General features: G+C 34.9%; 1 pseudogene; it reads left to right on the forward strand.

Moving 5' to 3' along the window:
• Positions 1–13853, forward strand: part of LOC139876399 (uncharacterized) — an 81291-nt pseudogene extending 67438 nt beyond the window's left edge.
• Positions 13854–24102: the final 10249 nt, after the last annotated feature.

The raw sequence follows: 24102 nt of genomic DNA on the forward strand, positions 1-24102 counted from the left end.
GCTCCGCCATTACTCGTTCTGACACCATTTGTTCCTTTCGTTCTGTTAACTCCTGGCCCGTAGACCTCACACTTCGCCGCGCTATGACCATTTCTTTTACACTTGTTGCAAAATTTGGTGCAGAACCCCGAGTGATACTTTTCACACCTTTGGCATAGCTGCTTCTGATTGTTGTTGTTGTTGCGGTTGTTATTGTTGTTGGGATGATTGTTGTAGTTGTTGTTATTGTTGTTGTTGTTGTTGTTGTTGTTGTTGTTGTTGTTATTGTTGTTGTTGTTGGGCCGTTTGTTGTAGTTGCGATTGATGTTGCAATTGTTGGGATAATTGTTGCGATTATTATTGTAATTGCTGTTGTTGTTGTTGTTGTATTGGTGATTCTTATCATCGTTTTCCTCCCACTTTCTTTTGACTTGCTTCACATTGGCCTCTTCAGCAGTCTGTTCTTTAATTCTTTCTTCAATCTGGTTCACTAGTTTGTGAGCCATTCTACATGCCTGTTGTATGGAGGCGGGCTCGTGTGAACTTATATCTTCTTGGATTATTTCCGGTAATCCTTTCACAAACGCGTCGATCTTCTCTTCCTCATCTTCGAACGCTCCCGTACACAATAGGCACAATTCTGTGAATCGTCTTTCGTACGTGGTAATATCAAATCCTTGGGTTCGTAACCCTCTAAGGTCTATCTTGAGCTTATTGACCTCGGTTCTGGGACGGTACTTCTCATTCATCAAGTGCTTGAATGCTGACTACGGTAGTGCGTACGCATCATCTTGTCCCACTTGCTCTAGATAGGTATTCCACCATATTAACGCAGAACCTGTGAAGGTATGCGTAGCGTACTTCACTTTGTCCTCTTCAGTACACTTACTTATGGCAAACACCGATTCGACCTTCTCGGTCCACCGTTTCAATCCGATCGGTCCTTCGGTTCCATCAAATTCCAAAGGTTTGCAGGCAGTGAATTCTTTGTAGGTGCATCCTACACGATTTCCTGTACTGCTAGATCCAAGGTTATTGTTAGTATGTAGCGCAGCCTGTACTGCGGCTATGTTTGAAGCTAGAAAAGTACGGAATTCCTCTTCATTCATATTCACGGTGTGTCGAGTAGTCGATGCCATTTCCTTTAAAATAGTCAAATGGAACAAGTTAATCATACAGAATATTAAGAGTAGTTAATAGTATTTCGTAGCATAATATGAACTCATTTATAAAAGCTTTTTCTTCATATTAGCGTTTTATAAGTTTAAATTCGGGTAGTACCTACCCGTTAAGTTCATACTTAGTAGCTAATATACAATTCAACTACTACAATTCTATATGAAAAACTGATTATAATAATATTTCGCGTTCAAACTTTTATACAATATTTTACAAACTTACAATACCGTTTATTTTACATAAAGCATGAAATATAGCACACAATAACTTTGATACAAGATAGTTGTGAAGATAATTCTAGCTAGTACACAAGTCGTTCAGCAAAGGCAATAAAGACACATAATTCATTCGTCCAGAAACAAGTCATGCATTCTGGTTTTACTAGGACTACTTCCCATCCTTGGTCTTGTGGAACATAACCGTTATGGCCGTTGATAAGACAGCGTGTTGTAACGTCGTCAAAGGGATGAGGGTTACGTAATGACCAACAGTCTCGTAATAACCTAAAAACCTCATTTCTTATCCCAATTACCGACTCCGTCACTTGTGGGAACATTTTGTTTAATAGTTTTAGCCCGATGTTCTTTTTCTCACTTTGGTGAGAAGCTAACATTACTAACCCGTAAGCATAGCATGCTTCTTTATGTTGCATGTTAGCCGCTTTTTCTAAATCATGAAGTCCTATATTCGGATACATTGAGTCAAAATAATTTCTTAACCCGTTGCGTAAAATAGCATTTGGGTTCCCCGCAATATATGCGTCAAAGTAAACACATCGTAACTTATGGGTTTCCCAATGTGATATCCCCCATCTTTCAAACGAAAGTCTCTTATAAACCAAGACATTCTTGGAACGTTCTTCGATTGTCTTACAAACTGATTTCGCCGTAAATAGTTGTGCCGAAGAATTCTGACCGACTCTAGACAAGATTTCATCAATCATGTCTCCGGGTAGGTCTCTTAAAATATTGGGTTGTCTATCCATTTTGTGTTTTTATACTGTAAAATAGACAAGAGTTAGATTCATAAAAAAAAAAAAAAATACTTATTAATACAAGCAATTTTTACATATATCATAAAGCATAAGCACACTATATTACATATATTACACCACACGAATACAACTATCTTATTCCGACTAGCTCGTTTATTTTTCTTCGGTTTTTGTTCATTTTGCCAAGTTTCTAGGGATATATGATGTTCCCCTAATACGAGCTGTCGTTTTCTACAACGGTTTAGAAAAACCTGGTGGGTTAGAGGTTCCCGGATCATTGTTACAACTTAAGGGCTTCGGGGGTTGAAGATACATATAAAGTTCATCGGGGTTGGAATTAGATTTCTCTATTTTTATGCCCTTTCCCTTATTATTTTCTTTTGCCTTTTTAAATTCAGTTGGGGTAATTTCTATAACATCATCGGAATTCTCTTCGGAATCCGATTCATCAGAGAATTGGTAATCCTCCCAATATTTTGCTTCCTTGGCGGAAACACCATTGACCATAATTAACCTTGGTTGGTTGGTTGAGGATTTTCTTTTACTTAACCGTTTTATTATTTCCCACACCGGTTCTATTTCCTCCTCCGGTTCTTCCTCTTCCGGTTCTGATTCTTCTTCCGGTTCTGATTCTTCTTCCGGTTCTTCTTTCTGGAACTTGTGAATCAGTCCAATATATATTCGACTCTTCGTTATTATTAGGTGAGTCAATGGGATTTGTGCTAGAGGTAGACATCAATCACACCATATCAAACATGTTAAGAGATTAATATATCACATAATATATACATGTTAATAATATATAGTTTCCAACAAAAATGTTAAGCAATCATTTTTAAAGAAAACACGGTCGAAGTCCAGACTCACTAATGCATCCTAACAAACTCGATAAGACACACTAATGCAAATTTTCTGGTTCTCTAAGACCAACGCTCGGATACCAACTGAAATGTCCCGTTCTTATTGATTAAAAACGTTCCATATTAATTGATTTCGTTGCGAGGTTTTGACCTCTATATGAGACGTTTTTCAAAGACTGCATTCATTTTTAAAACAAACCATAACCTTTATTTCATAAATAAAGGTTTAAAAAAACTTTACGTAGATTATCAAATAATGATAATCTAAAATATCCTGTTTACACACGACCATTACATAATGGTTTACAATACAAATATGTTACATCGAAATCAGTTTCTTGAATGCAGTTTTTACACAATATCATACAAACATGGACTCCAAATCTTATCCTTATTTTAGTATGCAACAGCGGAAGCTCTTAGTATTCACCTGAGAATAAACATGCTTTAAACGTCAACAAAAATGTTGGTGAGTTATAGGTTTAACCTATATATATCAAATCGTAACAATAGACCACAAGATTTCATATTTCAATACACATCCCATACATAGAGATAAAAATCATTCATATGGTGAACACCTGGTAACCGACATTAACAAGATACATATATAAGAATATCTCCATCATTCCGGGACACCCTTCGGATATGATATAAATTTCGAAGTACTAAAGCATCCGGTACTTTGGATGGGGTTTGTTAGGCCCAATAGATCTATCTTTAGGATTCGCGTCAATTAGGGTGTCTGTTCCCTAATTCTTAGATTACCAAACTTAATAAAAAGGGGCATATTCGATTTCGACAATTCAACCATAGAATGTAGTTTCAAGTACTTGTGTCTATTTTGTAAATCATTTATAAAACCTGCATGTATTCTCATCCCAAAAATATTAGATTTTAAAAGTGGGACTATAACTCACTTTCACAGATTTTTTACTTCGTTGAGAAGTAAGACTTGGCCACTGGTCGATTCACGAACCTATAACAAATATGTACATATATATCAAAGTATGTTCAAAATATATTTACAACACTTTTAATACATTTTGATGTTTTAAGTTTATTAAGTCAGCTGTCCTCGTTAGTAACCTACAACTAGTTGTCCACAGTTAGATGTACAGAAATAAATCGATATATATTATCTTGAATCAATCCAGGACCCAGTGTATACATATCTCAGTATTGATCACAACTCAAACTATATATATTTTGGAATCAACCTCAACCCTGTATAGCTAACTCCAACATTCACATATAGAGTGTCTATGGTTGTTCCGAAATATATATAGATGTGTCGACATGATAGGTCAAAACATTGTATACGTGTCTATGGTATCTCAAGATTACATAATATACAATACAAGTTGATTAAGTTATGGTTGGAATAGATTTGTTACCAATTTTCACGTAGCTAAAATGAGAAAAATTATCCAATCTTGTTTTACCCATAACTTCTTCATTTTAAATCCGTTTTGAGTGAATCAAATTGCTATGGTTTCATATTGAACTCTATTTTATGAATATAAACAGAAAAAGTATAGGTTTATAGTCAGAAAAGTAAGTTACAAGTCATTTTTGTAAAGGTAGTCATTTCAGTTGAAAGAACGACGTCTAGATGACCATTTTAGAAAACATACTTCCACTTTGAGTTTAACCATAATTTTTGGATATAGTTTCATGTTCATAATAAAAATCATTTTCCCAGAATAACAACTTTTAAATCAAAGTTTATCATAGTTTTTAATTAACTAACCCAAAACAGCCCCCGGTGTTACTACGACGGCATAAATCCGGTTTTACGGTGTTTTTCGTGTTTCCAGGTTTTAAATCATTAAGTTAGCATATCATATAGATATAGAACATGTGTTTAGTTGATTTTAAAAGTCAAGTTATAAGGATTAACTTTTATTTGCGAACAAGTTTAGAATTAACTAAACTATGTTCTAGTGATTACAAGTTTACCACTTCGAATATGATAGCTTTTTATGTATGAATCGAATGATGTTATGAACATCATTACTACCTCAAGTTCCTTGATAAACCTACTGGAAATACGAAAAATGGATCTAGCTTCAAAGGATCCTTGGATGGCTTGAAAGTTCTTGAAGCAGAATCATGACACGAAAACAATTTCAAGTAAGATTTCCACTCGAAATAAGATTGTTATAGTTATAGAAATTGAATTAAAGTTTGAATATGATTATTACCTTGTATTATAAAGATAACCTACTGTAAGTAACAAAGGTTTCTTGATCTTGGATGATTACTTGGAATGGATTTAGAAAACTTGGAAGTAAACTTGCAATCTTGGAAGTATTCTTGATTTTATGAAACTAGAACTTTTGGAATTTATGAAGAACACTTAGAAATTGAAGATAGAACTTGAGAGAGATCAATTAGCTAAAGAAAATTGAAGAATGAAAGTGTTTGTAGGTGTTTTTGATCGTTGGTGTATGGATTAGATATAAAGGATATGTAATTTTGTTTTCATGTAAATAAGTCATGAATGATTACTCATATTTTTGTAATTTTATGAGATATTTCATGCTAGTTGCCAAATGATGGTTCTCACATGTGTTAGGTGACTCACATGGGCTGCTAAGAGCTGATCATTGGAGTGTATATACCAATAGTACATACATCTAAAAGCTGTGAATTGTACGAGTACGAATACGGGTGCATATGAGTAGAATTGTTGATGAAACTGAACGAGAATGTAATTGTAAGCATTTTTGTTAAGTAGAAGTATTTTGATAAGTGGCTTGAAGTCTTTCAAAAGTGTATGAATACATATTAAAACACTACATGTATATACATTTTAACTGAGTCGTTAAGTCATTGTTAGTCGTTACATGTAAATGTTGTTTTGATAGCTTTAGGTTAACGATCTTGTTGAATGTTGTTAACCCATTATTTATTATAACAAATGAGATGTTAAATTGTTATATTATCATGATATTATGATATATAATATATCTTAGTATGATATATATACAGTTAAATGTCGTTACAACGATAATCGTTACATATATGTCTCGTTTCGAAATCATTAAGTTAGTAGTCTTATTTTTACATATGTATTTCATCGTTAATACACTTAATAATATATTTACTTATCATTTAACATAATTAACCAAGTGTATCAATATCTTAATATGATTCATATGTACCTAGTAAGACGTTGTTATAACGATAATCGTTATATATATCGTTTTCGAGTTTCTTAAATTAATAGTCTCATTTTTATGTATATAACTCATTGTTAAAATACCTAATGAGATACATACTTATAATAAAATCATGTTAACTATATATATAACCATATATATGTCATCGTATAGTTTTTACAAGTTTTAACGTTTGTGAATCACCGGTCAACTTGGGTGGTCAATTGTCTATATGAAACCTATTTCAATTAATCAAGTCTTAACAAGTTTGATTGCTTAACATGTTGGAAACACTTAATCATGTAAATAACAATTTCATTTAATATATATATATATATATAAACATGGAAAAGTTCGGGTCACTACACGTAACAACCACCATGACCATCGAACCCACCTCAAACCATCATCTAAAATTTTTCTCTCCTTCATTTAATGTTTCTGTCAAACGAAACCAACAAATATAACCTCCTTCACCAAACCCATCATAACAATCACAAGCTCGATACCTTTTTCTGTTATAACCACCACTCACACCTCATTCTTTGTATCAAACAATCACCTACTCGTTTCTTTTTATTTTTCTGTTGTTAAATCATCACATAAAATCACAAACAATCCATTTATATGTTATTACCTGAACGGCTTCTTCTTTTTCATGATAAAAAACCATGAGACCATCATCACATAAACTATTATCACCAATGTTGAGTTTCTGTATTGTTTCTGTAACCGAGACCCAAACAACCTTGAACCACCCATTAAACTTTGCTAAAGTAAACTGTTATTTTCTGTTTGGATCGAACAAGCCAAACCCTTCAACACAAACTCTATCTTGAATATAAACTACTGTTATGCTAATCGCTATCTTCTGTATTTTTTTATCTAGTCGATCATCTACTCGAGAAATACTCGTTGTTTTCATGCTGCAAACTGCAGCTTTCATTATCACTATATATTCTTTTTTCATCTTGTCCCTCGCTACAGCCACTGTTTCTATTCTAAACCGAACACCACCACAATTGTTATGTACTCAAGCTTATTGCTATATGTGTTATATATTACTCCGTATCATATTTTTTTTGCTAAATGGGTATTACTTCTTGATGGCCGACAAAGGAACTGAAACAATCAATTACAGATTATAAGTGGGGTTTCAATCCAACCAGGAATTTATTCCAATTAGGGACTTGATTGGTGGGCTAGTTAGTGGAGGGTGACAATGTTTTTTTTACGAAAATAAAGGAAGAATGGAGGGGTCACATATCCATTGGATCCTAATCCCACTTACATAATTTAAACAAAACCCATATCGCTACTCGATTTCTGTTTCTATTATATTTCTATTTACAACGAAAGAGATGATGCTTGATGATGATCACGTTGATGACAAATTAATAATGAAGAGATAAAGAGGATGATTACGTATTTCCTTGTTTCTGTGCCTGTCGAAGAGTAATAAACCTAACCTACGTTAAATACTATGGGGTCATTATTAGATTTGGGCTGTTACCTTCCTTCTTCTATTGGGTTCCTGGTTCTGTTGGGCTTCAAAGTATTTCAGTTGTTGGGCCGTAAAAGAAGACGGGTTAAATAATTACGGGTTGGTGATATAAACAGAAAAACACGCTAGATCAGTTGGTTATGAGAAGTGTTGGGTTTCGAGAGGTCTCAGGATCGATCCTTGCTAGGTGCAACTATTTTTAAGGGACTTCTAAGGTAGTCATTAATATTAAAATTATTGTTATTATTATTATTTTCCTTTTCATTATTATTATTATTATTATTATTATTATTATTATTATTATTATTATTATTATTATTATGATTATTATTATTATCATTAAATATTATGATTATAATTATTATCACATTTATATTTATAAGTATTATAATTGTTTTTAGTGTTAGTATTATAATTATCATTATTATTAATATTATCCTAATTATAAATATCATAATCATTATTATTGCTATAAGTATTATTATGATTAGGATTATTATTATTATCGATGGTATAAAAATAATACAAACTATTATAATCACCATTAATATTAGTATTAGTAACATTTAGACTTTTTATTAACAAAAATATTATCATTAAGATTACACTAATAATAAGATTGTTATAATTATTATTATTATTATTAAATAATAAGTATTATTATCAAAATCATTATTTTCATTACCATTACTATTAAATTTTTCATTTCATTAAAAACTACTATTATTATCATTATTATAAGATTTGTCATTAAAACTATTATTAATATTATTATTAATAAAATCATTAACATTATTATCATTATTATTAACACTAGCATTATCATTATCATTATTTTAATCACTACTAGTATTATTTTAGTATTAATATAATTATAATTTTAACATACAAATGAAATATATACATATAAAATATTTGATACATATAACATAACAAAAGCTATATTTTTATATAGTAACAATGAAATACATAAATTAATAACATAAAAATTATATCACTAGTAATAATATATATATTTAGTAGATTACAAGTATATGTTTTAATATATATATGAATGATATAGGTTCGTGAATCAAAGGTCAACCCTGCATTGTTTAATATAGTCATATGTATTTTTACTACAAAATACAATAGGTGAGTTTCATTTGATTCCCTTTTTACTCTTTACATTTTTGGGACTGAGAATACATGCGCATTTATAAATGTTTGACGCAATAAACACAAGTACCTTAACTGCATTCTATGATAGAATTATCTGGGATTGGGGTTGATTATTATGACACGCATTAGCCCCCGGTTTCCGTTAGAGCGTGTGAGCTCGCGAGCCGGGTGGATGGTTTATTATTTACGACATTTTGGCACCGGTTGTCCTATATTTTATAAACATGTGTTCAGCCGTGGGATGTAAAGACCGGCACAGAGGTTCTATATTTTGAAGGCACATGTATTCAGCCGTGGGGTGAAAGACCAGCACAGAGGTTCTATATTTTGAAGACATATGTATTCAGCCGTGGGGTGAAAGACTGGCACAGATGGTTACAATTATATTTTGAATCCTCACCAGGTGTTCTTCATATGAAAGATATTTTTTTTTTGCAGTTGGAATGGGACTTCTGCACGTTTTATAATATTTAAAATCTTGTGGTCTATTAAAATGATGAAAATGAAAATGATTACTATGAACTAATGAACTCACCAACCTTTTGGTTGACACTTGAAAGCATGTTTATTCTCAGGTTTGAAAGAAATCTTTCGCTATGCATTAGCTCATTTTAAAGATATTACTTGGAGTCATTCATGACCTATTTCAAAAGACGTTGCATTCGAGTCGTTGAAGTTCATTAGAGATTATTATTAAGTAAATGACGGATTAGGTCATTTATAGATTGGATATATGAAATGGTATGCATACCTGTCAACTTTCGATGAAATGAAATTTTGTCTTTTAAAAATGAATGCAATGTTTTTAAAATTTATCATATAGAGGTCAAATACCTCGCGATGTAATCATATGTAATGTTCTCGTCCATATGGATTTGGTCGGGGCATCACAACAGAAAAATATGACCATGTCATCGAAGAGTCGAAAGACATCGAGACTCTGTCGGTACCAGAATTAATTGGCTCTCTTGAAGCATACGAGGCTAGACTGAGTCGGCGTAGTGAAAACTCACTTGAAAGTGCCTTTCAGTCTAAACTCAAAATAAGGTCTCAAAAATCTAATAATAGGGGGAAAAGAAATCTTGAAGAAAATTCGAGAGGATGAGAAAAACCCAGAACCGGGTTCTATCAGAGAAAAAACTATCCTCCATGTGATATCTGCAAAAAGACAAACTACTTGGAGAAAGATTGTTTTCACAAAGGGAAACCACAATGCAATAACTGCAAAAGATTTGGGCATCTAGAAAAAAATTGCCATTTAAAACAAAATCATCGAGCTAACTTCACGAAAGAAAGTGAAGATATACCAGAGAACAAAAATCAGCTATTCTATGTCTGTCATGTCACAAATAAACTGAGGGACGATACTTAGTTGATCGACAGTGGGTGCAGCAACCACATGACAGGAGATAAAAAGTTATTTGATAGTATCAACACTTCCGTAAAGTCCCGCGTCAAACTAGGGAATGAAGCGCTTGTTGACACTAAAGGCAAAGGTACGATAACTGTTCAAACTAATAACATCACTCGATCTGTTAATGACGTTATTTTAGTACCAAGCTTAGCGAATAACTTGCTAAGTGTTGGCCAAATAATGGAGCATGGCTACTCTTTACTCTTCAAAGACAAATCATGTGTTATTCGTGACAAGAAAAACAACTATAAATTAATAGCCAAAGTTCCAATGGAGAATCGCAATTTTCCACTTCGTTGGCAGTATATCAGTATATCAGAGACACATCCATGAAAGTTCAAGTTGAAGAATCATGGCTATGGCATCGAAGATTTGACCACTTTAACTTTCACGCACTAAAAATCCTCCAACAAAAGAATATGATGAGAGACTTGCCGAACATAGACGAGATCAATGATACGTGTGAAAGTTGTATGATGGGCAAGAAACATCGAAAACATTTCCCTCATGACAAAGCCTGGAGAGCGAAAGGTATACTAGAACTGGTGCACACTGACATTTGTGGACCAATGAGGACCCCGCCTCTTAACCAAAACACGTAATTCATCCTCTTCATCGATGATTATTCTAGAATGACGTGGGTTTATTTCATGCGTGAAAAATCAGAAGTCTTCACGATATTCAAGAAATTCAAAAATTACGTAAAAAAAAAGTGGTGGCCATTATATAAAAACACTGAGGAGTGATAGAGGGAAAGAATACACCTCTACACAGTTTAATAAATTCTGTGAAGATGAAGGAGTTAAACGCCAACTCACTGTTGGTTACGCCCCTGAACAAAATGGCGTCTCTGAACGTAAGAATAGAACTGTAATGGAAATGGCCAAAACAATGATACATGAAAAAGGCCTTCCAAACAGTTTCTGGGCTGAAGCTGTATACACAGCTGTATATATACTAAATCGATGTCCCACGAAAGCTATAGAAAATACGACTCCGATAGAGGTATGAAGTGGAAGGAAACCATCGGCGAAACATCTGCGAGTATTTGGATCTATCTGCTACATCCATGTTCCTAAGGAGAAACGTCACAAACTCCAAGAAAAATCAAAAAAAGGAATATTTTTGGGCTATAGCACACAATCAAAAGGCTATCGAGTCTACAACTTGAAAACCAATAACATTGTGATCAGCTGAGACGTGGAGTTTGATGAAGACGCTTCTTGGAACTGGGAGAAAGACAAAGTTGAGAAACAAACATATCTGCCGCGGATTATGAAAACTCCAGCTGAACAACCACTACAAATGGAGCATTCTGGACAACAGGAAAGCACCGGAGAAACTAGCCCTACTATGCCAACTTCTCCGTCAGCAACATTACCATTAGCACAAGACGAATCAAGTCCAGAGTCAACACCTGGAAGAGTTAAAAAGTTAACAGAGGTATACGAGACTTGCAACTTCACAACTATAGAACCTGAAAGCTATGAAGTTGCAGCCAAAGACGAAAAGTGGGTGGCTGCTATGAACGAAGAAATCCAGATGATCAAGAAAAACAACACGTGGGAGTTAGTTAATTGTCCCAAAGATAAAGAAGTCATCGGAGTTAAGTGGGTTTACAAAATAAAGCTTAACCCTGACGGTTCTATACAAAAACATAAAGCAATGCTAGTAGCTAAAGGCTACTCACAACAGCCTGGAGTTGACTACAATGAAACTTTCGCACTTGTAGCACGACTGGATACTATAAGAGCACTTGTGGCGCTAGCAGCTCAACGAAGGTAGAAGATTCACCAACTAGATGTGAAATCAGCCTTTCTAAATGGGTATCTCGAAGAAGAAATATATGTAGAGCAACCACAAGGGTTCGTCCAGAAAGGAAAAGAAGATCAAGTCCTAAAGCTAAAGAAAGCCTTATATGGACTAAAACAAGCGCCACGCGCATGGTACATTCGTATTAATAGCTACTTCACAAGTTTAGGATTCAAGAGGAGTCAAAGTGAGCCCACACTCTACATCAAAACCCTAGGTAACTCTGACACTCTCATTATTTCCCTGTACGTCGATGATCTTATATATACGGGAAACAATGAGATAATGATACAAGAATTTAAAGAAGACATGATGAAAACGTTCGAGATGAGCGACCTTGGTTTGATGCGCTATTTTCTTGGCATCGAAATCAGTCAAGAAAATGAAGGCATCTTCATTTGTTAAAAGAAATACACAGAAAATCTCCTGAAAAAGTTTAAGCTATACGGTTGTAAAACCGTCGCGATGCCACTAGTTGCCAATGAGAAGATGAGACAAGAAGATGGATCGGAGAAAACAGACGCTTCAAGATTTAGAAGTCTCATCGGAAGTCTACTATATCTAACAGCAACAAGACCAGACATCATGTACGCAACGAGTCTACTATCCAGGTACATGAAAAACCCTACTCAAAAACATTACGGAGCTTCTAAAAGAATACTACGATTCTTGCAAGGTACCATGGACTATGGTATATGGTACAAGCCCACTATAGATTCGAAGCTTCAAGGATACACAGATAGCGATTGGGCCGGATCGGTAGATGACATGAGAAGTACTTCTGGATACGCATTCACACTTGGATCTGGTGTATTCTCATGGGCATCAAAGAAACAAGAAACAGTAGCACAATCGTCAGCCGAAGCAGAGTACGTCACAGTTGCTAACTCAGCTAATCAAGCTATATGGCTAAGAAGAATACTTGAAGATATGGGTAAAAAACAAGACGAAGCAACTCAAATATTCTGCGACAACAAGTCTGCAATTGCAATGGCAAAGAATTCTGTGTTTCATGGTAGAACAAAACACATTGATATCAAATATCACTTCTTACGAGAAGTCACGGCTAAGAAAGAGATTGAATTAAAATACTGCAAAACTGAAGAGCAAATTGCAGACATATTCACCAAAGCACTTCCAAGACCGAAGTTCGAGTTCCTGCGCAACATGCTCGGAGTAACATCGGAATACATTAAGGAGGAGTGTTGAAATATAGTAATGTATTTCTAGACTCATCTACATGTAATTAGGAATAAAAAGATTAATCTAGAATTATGTAGTAGTATTAGATATTAACTAGTAGATATTTAATTAGAATAATCTAGATTAGCAATTGCTAGATGATTCTAGCCAACTTAGGAGGCCTATAAATAGGCTAAGATGTTTGCAAAGTTGAAGTTCACAAACACACCAAAAACTCAAGTAATAAAAAGCTTTCATTTCTAAATCTAAGTCTTCAACTTGCAATACTTCAAAACATCCCCTCACTTACAACAACAATTCAACCAATCAATTAAAACCAATACATTATTTTATCAAATTAAACTAATCTAAAACTACTACAAATCTAACAAGGGAAGAGGGTGAACGAAAGTGCGGGGTTGTGACGTTTAGCGGGGTGGCCACACACAAGGTGGTGGCTGACAAAGTGGACAAGTTAAAGAAGGATTTGGAGAGAGACGGGTTTAAAGTTGCCGGAGAATATGTATTGGGAAGGTATAATCCGCCGTGGATCACGTTGCCTCCTTTTAGGACTAATGAAGTTATGATTCCAATCAAATGATGACTACTCAAACTATGAATATTAATTTTGCGTCGATAGCGCGTACAGAGTTCAACAAATTGTATAACAGTATGTAACATGGATCATATATATACATCCATGTTTTGTATTCAAGTTCATACAAATTCATATAAATTTGTGTTTTTTAAGGTTGTCAATTACGGTAACTATACAATACATGTCATAATAATCGAACCCAAAGAGCAACTTAAAGTGTGACAGGAAAGATAAAATATTCGAGTAAAAAGCAAAGTTTTTTTTTTCTTTTTCTTTTGAAATTTGCAATAAAGTGACGATTCACGCCCAAACTAACTGAGCCCAAAAGGTACCCAACCAATCAATTCACATTGATGAGAAAAAGTATGGATTAAGGTTTAAAACTTGTGTTGGTGCATTATAGTCCTCGAGTTCATTACGATCAAGTTGGAATGCTTTAACGTTTAACTTTCACTGGTGAAATGAAACCGTACGGGTACACAGGGCAACCGCACGGTTGCAGGGGTGCAACCGCACGATTGCACATGATGTGTTTATATATTTTGAATTACGGGTTCATTGTTAGGTTAACGTTCCAAGCCGCACAAAAACGTCCAGATCGATTCCCTGGTTATCTAGCATTCATCTAGGTCGATCTTTAACACCCTAAAGTCGTTTATTACCTATAGATCAAAGTATTATTGTGTGTTTTGAGTATAAGACCCGATATCGAGATTTTCTGCACTCGATATAGAAGATTAGATCGTTTAATCCTCTCTACACGATCCTACAAGTGGTATTAGAGATTGTGTACGTGATTGAACGATCTGTTTTGTGTTAAAATCGTTTACAAAGTTTTTGAAAAGTTTGGGTTTTTAGGGTTTTGTTGAAAAATTAATAAATCTTAAAACTTTCACGTGTTTAATCATGTTTTTGTTAACCTAAACTGTTAGTCAGGTCTATTTAATGTTTTAAACGTTAAAAACCTTAATGTTTTGATCCAGATCGAGTGCTGGAACCAATCCAACCCAAAACCCTAGTTTTTGTGCAGTATTCTGCCTAGATTCAGCCAAGAACAGAACTGTACGGTTACACTCTGCAATCGTACGGATACACCACCCGGTTACTACAACCGCACGGATACACATCTGCATCCGTGCATTACACAACCATTCCAACTCCAACCGTACAGATACACACTGTACCCGTCTGGTTACTTGCAACCGTATTCATTTAACCCGGTTACACCCTGCAACCGTGTAGTTTGCAACCGTATTAGTGCAACCGTGTTGACCTTGCACCCGTATTAATTCTGCAACCGTGTTTTGCACCCGTGTTAATTTTTGCAACCATGTATTGCAACCATACGGTTACAATGTCAGATCAATTTGATAGTTCAGAAATACAATCCGCTCTAGTTGGTGCTTCCTCGTCGGGTTTACATCATTTGCTTAAGACAAAGAATGAGATAGGAAGCGTGTACCGTGTACCTAGGCTTGAATCACTTGATGACTTTGCTGAATGGAAACCTAGGTTCTTGATCTCACTGAATGGAATATACTCACGTCTATACAATTTCTTGAAGGTTGAGTATACATTCCCGTTTAAGGATCATGGTGAACCAAAGACCCCTATGGAACTGAATGTAGTTGAAAGAGAGGATTACAACTTAGAATGAAAAACCTACAGTCATCTTACTCAGGCTCTTTCTAAGGATATATTCCATCAATTCGAGACTCATCTGACCGCATATGCTATGTGGAATGCAATTGAGAGTGGAGTTGAGGGAAGTGCTGAATATCGAAAAACCAAGGGTAAGGTTCTCAAGAAGGAATGGAAGAATTTTACAATTCAGCCCGATGAAACTTTAGAAGCTGTTGTTGCTAGGTTTCGTCATTTGATGACAGAGCTGAAACAATTTGATATTGTTTTCACAAATAAGAGAATCATGTAGTGTTTTCGTGAGGGTTTACCGATTAAATGGGATCCTATTGTGCAAGAGATTGAGAAAACTTGTGTGATCTATGATAACTCTTTTAGCAGTTTTGTCACTAAGTTGCAGGCAAAGGAACTAGATTTGCAGGAGAGGTTAAAGAGATTGGAGGTAGTACAAAGCCTCATGGTTTACAAAGCTCCGGCAATTGGTTTGATAAACAAGAAACACGCACCTCTTCAGACCGCTTTCACTTCGAACACTCAGAAGCTAACGTCTAGTTATGTCACTCCAGCTCCACAATGTATTCTTCCCAAGACTACTTATTGCAAGAATGAGACCACAGAGGTCTTAAAAACTGATAACATTCGTTTGCGTACTATTCAATGGGTTGAAGAGGACATGGCGTTGGTTGCTATGGTTGTGAATTCATATAAGGATCTGCTGAATGGACGCATTGGAAACAGTCATTTGGAACAAGAGGATTATGATCAGATCGATGAGAATGAAATGGAAAAGATGGACATCCTCTGGGATATGGGTAGTGTTATTCGCAGGGAAAAGAGGTATCTTCAGAAGACTGATGAGAAGAATTTGGGTGTTACCAAGAACACCAAGTTTGGCTTCGACATGAATAAAGTTAGGTGCTTCAATTGTAATGAGTTGAGACACTTCAAGAGAAACTGTAGCAAGCCAAAGCAACCAGGCTTTTATAATCCATTTTACAATCAGAAAAAAGAACCTACTACTAAGATCAATATACCTGTTGCAGAGGAGACCACAAAAGCCTTAGCTGCAACATATGAAGATGAGGTTTATGACTGGTCGATTTTTGTGACTGACACATATGATCATCATGCGAATGTTGTAAGAGTTCAAATGACTGAGGAAGAAGTTGAGAGAGAGAGAAAGCTGAGAGAGAGAAGATGGGGTGTGTTGGACGAGATAAGCAGTGTCAGTGCCTCGGATGCAAGATGGAAGAAAGACTTGACAGAGCCTGATACTGGACAAATTACTTGCATCGAGGGATTGTGAACAAAAGAGTGGAAGAAAAGTTTAAATGGGTGATATCGGCTAAAAAGTCACGTTTTCACCCCGTTATTAAGGCCCAAAAACAAGAAAGATTCAAACTTTGTTGGAAAAATACCCACTTCATCAGTTAGAATTGAAGAACAAGTAATTATGAAGACGGTGCAAAAAGAATCAAGAGAATCAGAGCTAAAATGAAGATTCTATAGCGAAAACGGTGAAAGACAAGAAATCAAGTTACGATCCAGCAAACCAGCAAGCCAAACTGGCTGCTAAACAGCTTGCCAGCATGGCAAACGGCCTGCCATATGCCCAGATCAAACGGGCACATTAAAAGGCTTGCCTTGGAAAATAGGGCCCTGCAAACGGCTTGCCAAATGGCCTGCCAGCCATTTGCAGGCAAATTTCATGCTTATTTAAAGGGTATTTGTCATTCATTCCAACACACACTTCAATTCACTTCTTTCTCTCTCTTGTACAATATTAGTCATACTTTCAAGGCCTTCGACTCCGTGCGAGAAACCTAGTACCCGGAGAAGAACGCCGAAGATTGTATTAGGAGCAGTCTGGAGTCTTGAAGTTGTCACTTTTGTATTCGGAACTCGTTTAATCTACTGGTACTTCTATCCTTTATCTTTATATAATGTCTTCTATCATTATGTTATGTGATATTGTTGCCATGATTAGCGAGTAGTTATCTTTAGTGTATGCTATGATGTAAGTAGTTATAATGTCGAAATAATATTATGGTTTGTGTATGTTGTTGAAATTCTTTCCGATTATGCTTTAAACTCAATCTCTTTTCCAACTAATAGAACGTAGTTATTGGCTCTGTTATTGGGAAGTCGCGAACCCCGATTCAGAGTACACTATCTGTGTCACCCCTTGGTAAGAGAAGTCTATCGAATACAATGTAAGATCGACTGAGGCACACCGGTTGTAGTAAGTCTATCGAGCTTTGGATTCCGACTGAGGACTCTTTCGTAGTGAAACATTTGACTAAACCCTTAGTACATTGTCTGTCCCAGACCATGCTAGTGTAGTCACCAAGCATATAAAATTCGTACGTGCACGCTGAAGCACAAAGGTTGTTGTAAGCTGTACCTCTGCTAAGTAAGGCCATGGAACCCGGTCAGTGTTGATTAGTACACTGCACCATAACGCGGTCTCAAGCATTGCACCCCACTTGAGGGATTCTTAGTTAATTAAGGAATTATTTGTTTAGACACATAAAGGATTTGACTGTTAGGATAATCGAACGTGTTCATGGAAGTCAGCTTGACTTGGTGTAACATCCCAAATTTTCTGTCCCAGCTTTAAGCCGCGCAGCGGGTATTCTAGCTGCGCCACGGGCTACAACAGGCTCTGATGGTCACTTCTTTGAATATGCTCGATCCTGGATTTCAGTTTTAAGCTGTGCCGCAGGCTCTTCAGCCGCGCCGCGGCCTATAACAGGAGAAAATGCTGGACAGCAATTTTAAAAATGAATAAATGGGGGCATTTTGGTCATTTCGCGTATTGGGCAGATTTAAGCCCCAATTCTGGTCCACTCATTCATTATTTCATTTTCTTTTCCATTTTTCTTCCTCCTTTTCTCTCAAAACACAAATTCTTCAAATCATTCAAGTGGAATTTTGGAAAGGAAGATTCGGGTTTTGATCGAAGGCGTAAGAGACAGGTTTGTTCTCCTCATTCTTAGCTACAAGGTGATATTATTAGTAAGCTCTAACTCTGAATTTCGTTTTCGTGTTCTTCATCCAAATTTAGGGTTTTTGATTGTATGTTCAAACTTGGAACTCCACTAGTTGTTAATGGAAGATAATAACTAGGATTCGGGCTTATTAGTGATGAAGGCGAGTTTTGGGTTGGTTGATGATTTAGCCTTGTTTGGAGCTTTGAATTGAGTGTAATCACTATTAATAGTGATTATGGAAGTGTTGGAACTCATTTGGGTGTGTTTGGTTGACTAATTTTGAAATGGGCCAAAATTAGGGTTTTGGTGTCAAATTGGGCAAGACAAGTGTTTAACACTTGTGTTCGGGTTTAATTGGCTTATTAGGACCATTGTCACTAGTGATAGTGATTATTGGTTAGTTTGGGCGCGGTTTGTGCTTGGAGGTGCATTTGGGTCGAGATTGCACTAGTTATCAATTTGGGTTAGTTTGTAAATCCTCCCTAATTGTGTTGTTGTATTTGTGATAATGGAATAGGTTCATTACATCGGTGAATTGCGGATTATTCGGTGGCATTCATCAAGGCGACAAGGTGAGTGTTAATATCCTATGTGCATATGTATGTGTAGGATGGGTGCGGGTCGGGTGAAGTGATTCTCGGCTATAGAGCTCACTTCACATATAGGTGGATTTGATGGACTTGTGTGTAGTGACCCGAACTTTTCCATGTTTATATATATTAATTGAGATTGATATTTACATGATTAAATGTTTCCAACATGTTAAGCAATCCAACTTGTTAAGACTTGATTAATTGAAATATGTTTCATATAGACATTTGACCACCCAACGTTAAAACTTGTAAAAACTATATGATGACATATATATGGATATATATATATAGTTAACATGATACTATGATAAGTAAACATATCATTAAGTATATTAACAATGAACTACATATGTAAAAACAAGACTACTAACTTAATGATTTTTAAACGAGACATATATGTAACGATTATCGTTGTAAAGACATTTAATGTATATATATCATATTAAGAGATATTCATACATGATAATATCATGATAATATAATAATTTAAAATCTCATTTGATATTATAAACATTGGGTTAACAACATTTAACAAGATCGTTAACCTAAAGGTTTCAAAACAACACTTACATGTAACGACTAACGATGACTTAACGACTCAGTTAAAATGTATATACATGTAGTGTTTTAATATGTATTTATACACTTTTGAAAGACTTCAATACACTTATCAAAATACTTCTACTTAACAAAAATGCTTACAATTACATCCTCGTTCAGTTTCATCAACAATTCTACTCGTATGCACCCGTATTCGTACTCGTACAATACACAGCTTTTAGATGTATGTACTATTGTTATATACACTCCAATGATCAGCTCTTAGCAGCCCATGTGAGTCACCTAAAACATGTGGGAACCATCATTTGGCAACTAGCATGAAATATCTCATAAAATTACAAAAATATGAGTAATCATTCATGACTTATTTACATGAAAACAAAATTACATATCCTTTATATCTAATCCATACACCAACGACCAAAAACACCTACAAACACTTTCATTCTTCAATTTTCTTCATCTAATTGATCTCTCTCAAGTTCTATCTTCAAGTTCTAAGTGTTCTTCATATATTCTACAAGTTCTAGTTACATAAAATCAAGAATAATTTCAAGTTTGCTAGCTCACTTCCAATCTTGTAAGGTGATCATCCAACCTCAAGAAATCTTTGTTTCTTACAATAGGTTATCATTCTAATACAAGGTAATAATCATATTCAAACTTTGGTTCAATTTCTATAACTATAACAATCTTATTTCAAGTGATGATCTTACTTGAACTTGTTTTCGTGTCATGATTCTGCTTCAAGAACTTCGAGCCATCCAAGGATTCGTTGAAGCTAGATCCATTTTTCTCTTTTCCAGTAGGTTTATCCAAGGAACTTAAGGTAGTAATGATGTTCATAACATCATTCGATTCATACATATAAAGCTATCTTATTCGAAGGTTTAAACTTGTAATCACTAGAACATAGTTTAGTTAATTCTAAACTTGTTCGCAAACAAAAGTTAATCCTTCTAACTTGACTTTTAAAATCAACTAAACACATGTTATATATATATATGATATGCTAACTTAATGATTTAAAACATGGAAACACGAAAAACACCGTAAAACCGGATTTACGCCGTCGTAGTAACACCGCGGGCTGTTTTGGGTTAGTTAATTAAAAACTATGATAAACTTTGATTTAAAAGTTGTTATTCTGAGAAAATGATTTTTATTATGAACATGAAACTATATCCAAAAATTATGGTTAAACTCAAAGTGAAAGTATGTTTTCTAAAATGGTCATCTAGACGTCGTTCTTTCGACTGAAATGACTACCTTTACAAAAACGACTTGTAACTTATTTTTCCGACTATAAACCTATACTTTTTATGTTTAAATTCATAAAATAGAGTTCAATATGAAACCATAGCAATTTGATTCACTCAAAACGGATTTAAAATGAAGAAGTTATGGGTAAAACAAGATTGGATAATTTTTCTCATTTTAGCTACGTGAAAATTGGTAACAAATCTATTCCAACTATAACTTAATCAACTTGTATTGTATATTATGTAATCTTGAGATACCATAGACACGTATACAATGTTTCGACCTATCATGTCGACACATCTATATATATTTCGGAACAACCATAGACACTCTATATGTGAATGTTGGAGTTAGCTATACAGGGTTGAGGTTGATTCCAAAATATATATAGTTTGAGTTGTGATCAATACTGAGATATGTATACACTAGGTCGTGGATTGATTCAAGATAATATTTATCGATTTATTTTTGTACATCTAACTGTGGACAACTAGTTGTAGGTTACTAACGAGGACAGCTGACTTAATAAACTTAAAACATCAAAATATATTAAAAGTGTTGTAAATATATTTTGAACATACTTTGATATATATGTATATATTGTTATAGGTTTGTGAATCAACCAGTGGCCAAGTCTTACTTCCCGACGAAGTAAAAATATGTGAAAGTGAGTTATAGTCCCACTTTTAAAATCTAATATTTTTGGGATGAGAATACATGCAGGTTTTATAAATGATTTACAAAATAGACACAAGTACGTGAAACTACATTCTATGGTTGAATTATCGAAATCGAATATGCCCCTTTTTATTAAGTCTTGTAATCTAAGAATTAGGGAACAGACACCCTAATTGACGCGAATCCTAAAGATAGATCTATTGGGCCTAACAAACCCCATCCAAAGTACCGGATGCTTTAGTACTTCGAAATTTATATCATATCCGAAGGGTGTCCCGGAATGATGGGGATATTCTTATATATGCATCTTGTTAATGTCGGTTACCAGGTGTTCACCATATGAATGATTTTTATCTCTATGTATGGGATGTGTATTGAAATATGAAATCTTGTGGTCTATTATTATGATTTGATATATATAGGTTAAACCTATAACTCACCAACATTTTTGTTGACGTTTTAAGCATGTTTATTCTCAGGTGATTATTAAGAGCTTCTGCTGTTGCATACTTAAATAAGGACGAGATTTGGAGTCCATGCTTGTATGATATTGTGTAAAAACTGCATTCAAGAAACTTATTTTGTTATAACATATTTGTATTGTAAACCATTATGTAATGGTCGTGTGTAAACAGGATATTTTAGATTATCATTATTTGATAATCTACGTAAAGCTTTTTAAAACCTTTATCTATGAAATAAAGGTTATGGTTTGTTTTAAAAATGAATGCAGTCTTTGAAAAACGTCTCATATAGAGGTCAAAACCTCGCAACGAAATCAATTAATATGGAACGTTTTTAATCAATAAGAACGGGACATTTCAGTTGGTATCCGAGCATTGGTCTTAGAGAACCAGAATTTTGCATTAGTGTGTCTTATCGAGTTTGTTAGGATGCATTAGTGAGTCTGGACTTCGACCGTGTTTACTTGAAAAATGATTGCTTAACAAATTTTGTTGGAAACTATATATTTTTAACATGTGAATATTATGTGATATATTAATCTCTTAACGCGTTTGATATTATGTGATAGATGTCTACCTCTAGAACAAGTCCCATTGACTCACCTAATAATAATGAAGAGTCAAATGTAAATTGGAATGATTCGTGGACTGATTCACAAGTTCCCGAAGAGGAACCGGAAGAAGAGTCGGAACCGGAAGAAGAATCGGAACCGGAAGAAGAATCGGAACCGGATGAAGAAATAGAACCGGTGGGGGAAATAATAAAACGGTTAAGTAAAATAAAATCCTCAACCAACCGACCAAGGTTAATTATGGTCAATGGTGCTTCCGCCAAGGAAGCAAAATATTGGGAGGATTACCAATTCTCCGATGAATCGGATTCCGACGAGAATTCCGATGATGTTATAGAAATTACCCCAACTGAATTTAAAAAGGCAAAAGAAAATAATAAGGGAAAGGGCATAAAAATAGAGAAATCTAATTCCAACCCCGATGAACTTTATATGTATCGTCAACCCCCGAAGCCCTTAAGTTGTAACAATGACCCGGGAACCTCTAAACCACCAGGTTTTTCTAAACCGTTATGGAAAACGACAGCTCGTATTAGGGGAACATCATATATCCCTAGAAACTTGGCAAAACGAACCAAAACCGAAGAAAAAGAAACGAGCTAGTCGGAATAAGATAGTTGTATTCGTGTGGTGTAATATATGTAATATAGTGTGCTTATGCTTTATGATATATGTAAAAATTGCTTGTATTAATAAGTATTTTTTTTATGAATCTAACTCTTGTCTATTTTACAGTATAAAAACACAAAATGGATAGACAACCCAATATTTTAAGAGACCTACCCGGAGACATGATTGATGAAATCTTGTCTAGAGTCGGTCAGAATTCTTTGGCACAACTATTTAAGGTGAGATCAGTTTGTAAGACATTTGAAGAACGTTCCAAGAATGCCTTGGTTTATAAAAGGCTTTCGTTCGAAAGATGGGGGATATCACATTGGGAAATCCATAAGTTACGATGTGTTTACTTTGACGCATATATTGCGGGGAACCCAAATGCTATTTTACGCAATGGGTTAATAAATTATTTTGACTCAATATATCCGAATATTGGACTTCGTGATTTAGAAAAAGCGGCTAACATGCAACATAAAGAAGCATCTTATGCTTACGCATTAGTAATGTTCGCTTCTCACCAAAGTGAGAACAAGAACATCGGGCTACAACTATTAAACAAAACGTTTCCACAAGTGACGGAGTCTGTAATTGGGGTAAGAAATGAGGTTTTTAGATTGTTACGGGACTGTTGGACATTACGTAACCCTCGTCCCTTTGACGACGTTACAACACGCTGTCTTATCAACGGCCATAACGGTTATGTTCCACAAGACCAAGGATGGGAAGTAATCCTAGTAAAACCAGAATGCATGACTTGTTTCTGGACGTATGAATTACGTGTCTTTATTGCCTTTGCTGAACGACTTGTGTACTAGCTAGAATTATCTTCACAACCATCTTGTATCAAATTTATTGTGTGCTATATTTCC

Source organism: Rutidosis leptorrhynchoides, chromosome 11 (genome assembly GCF_046630445.1).
Source record: "Rutidosis leptorrhynchoides isolate AG116_Rl617_1_P2 chromosome 11, CSIRO_AGI_Rlap_v1, whole genome shotgun sequence".
In the NCBI taxonomy this organism is placed as follows: domain Eukaryota; kingdom Viridiplantae; phylum Streptophyta; class Magnoliopsida; order Asterales; family Asteraceae; genus Rutidosis; species Rutidosis leptorrhynchoides.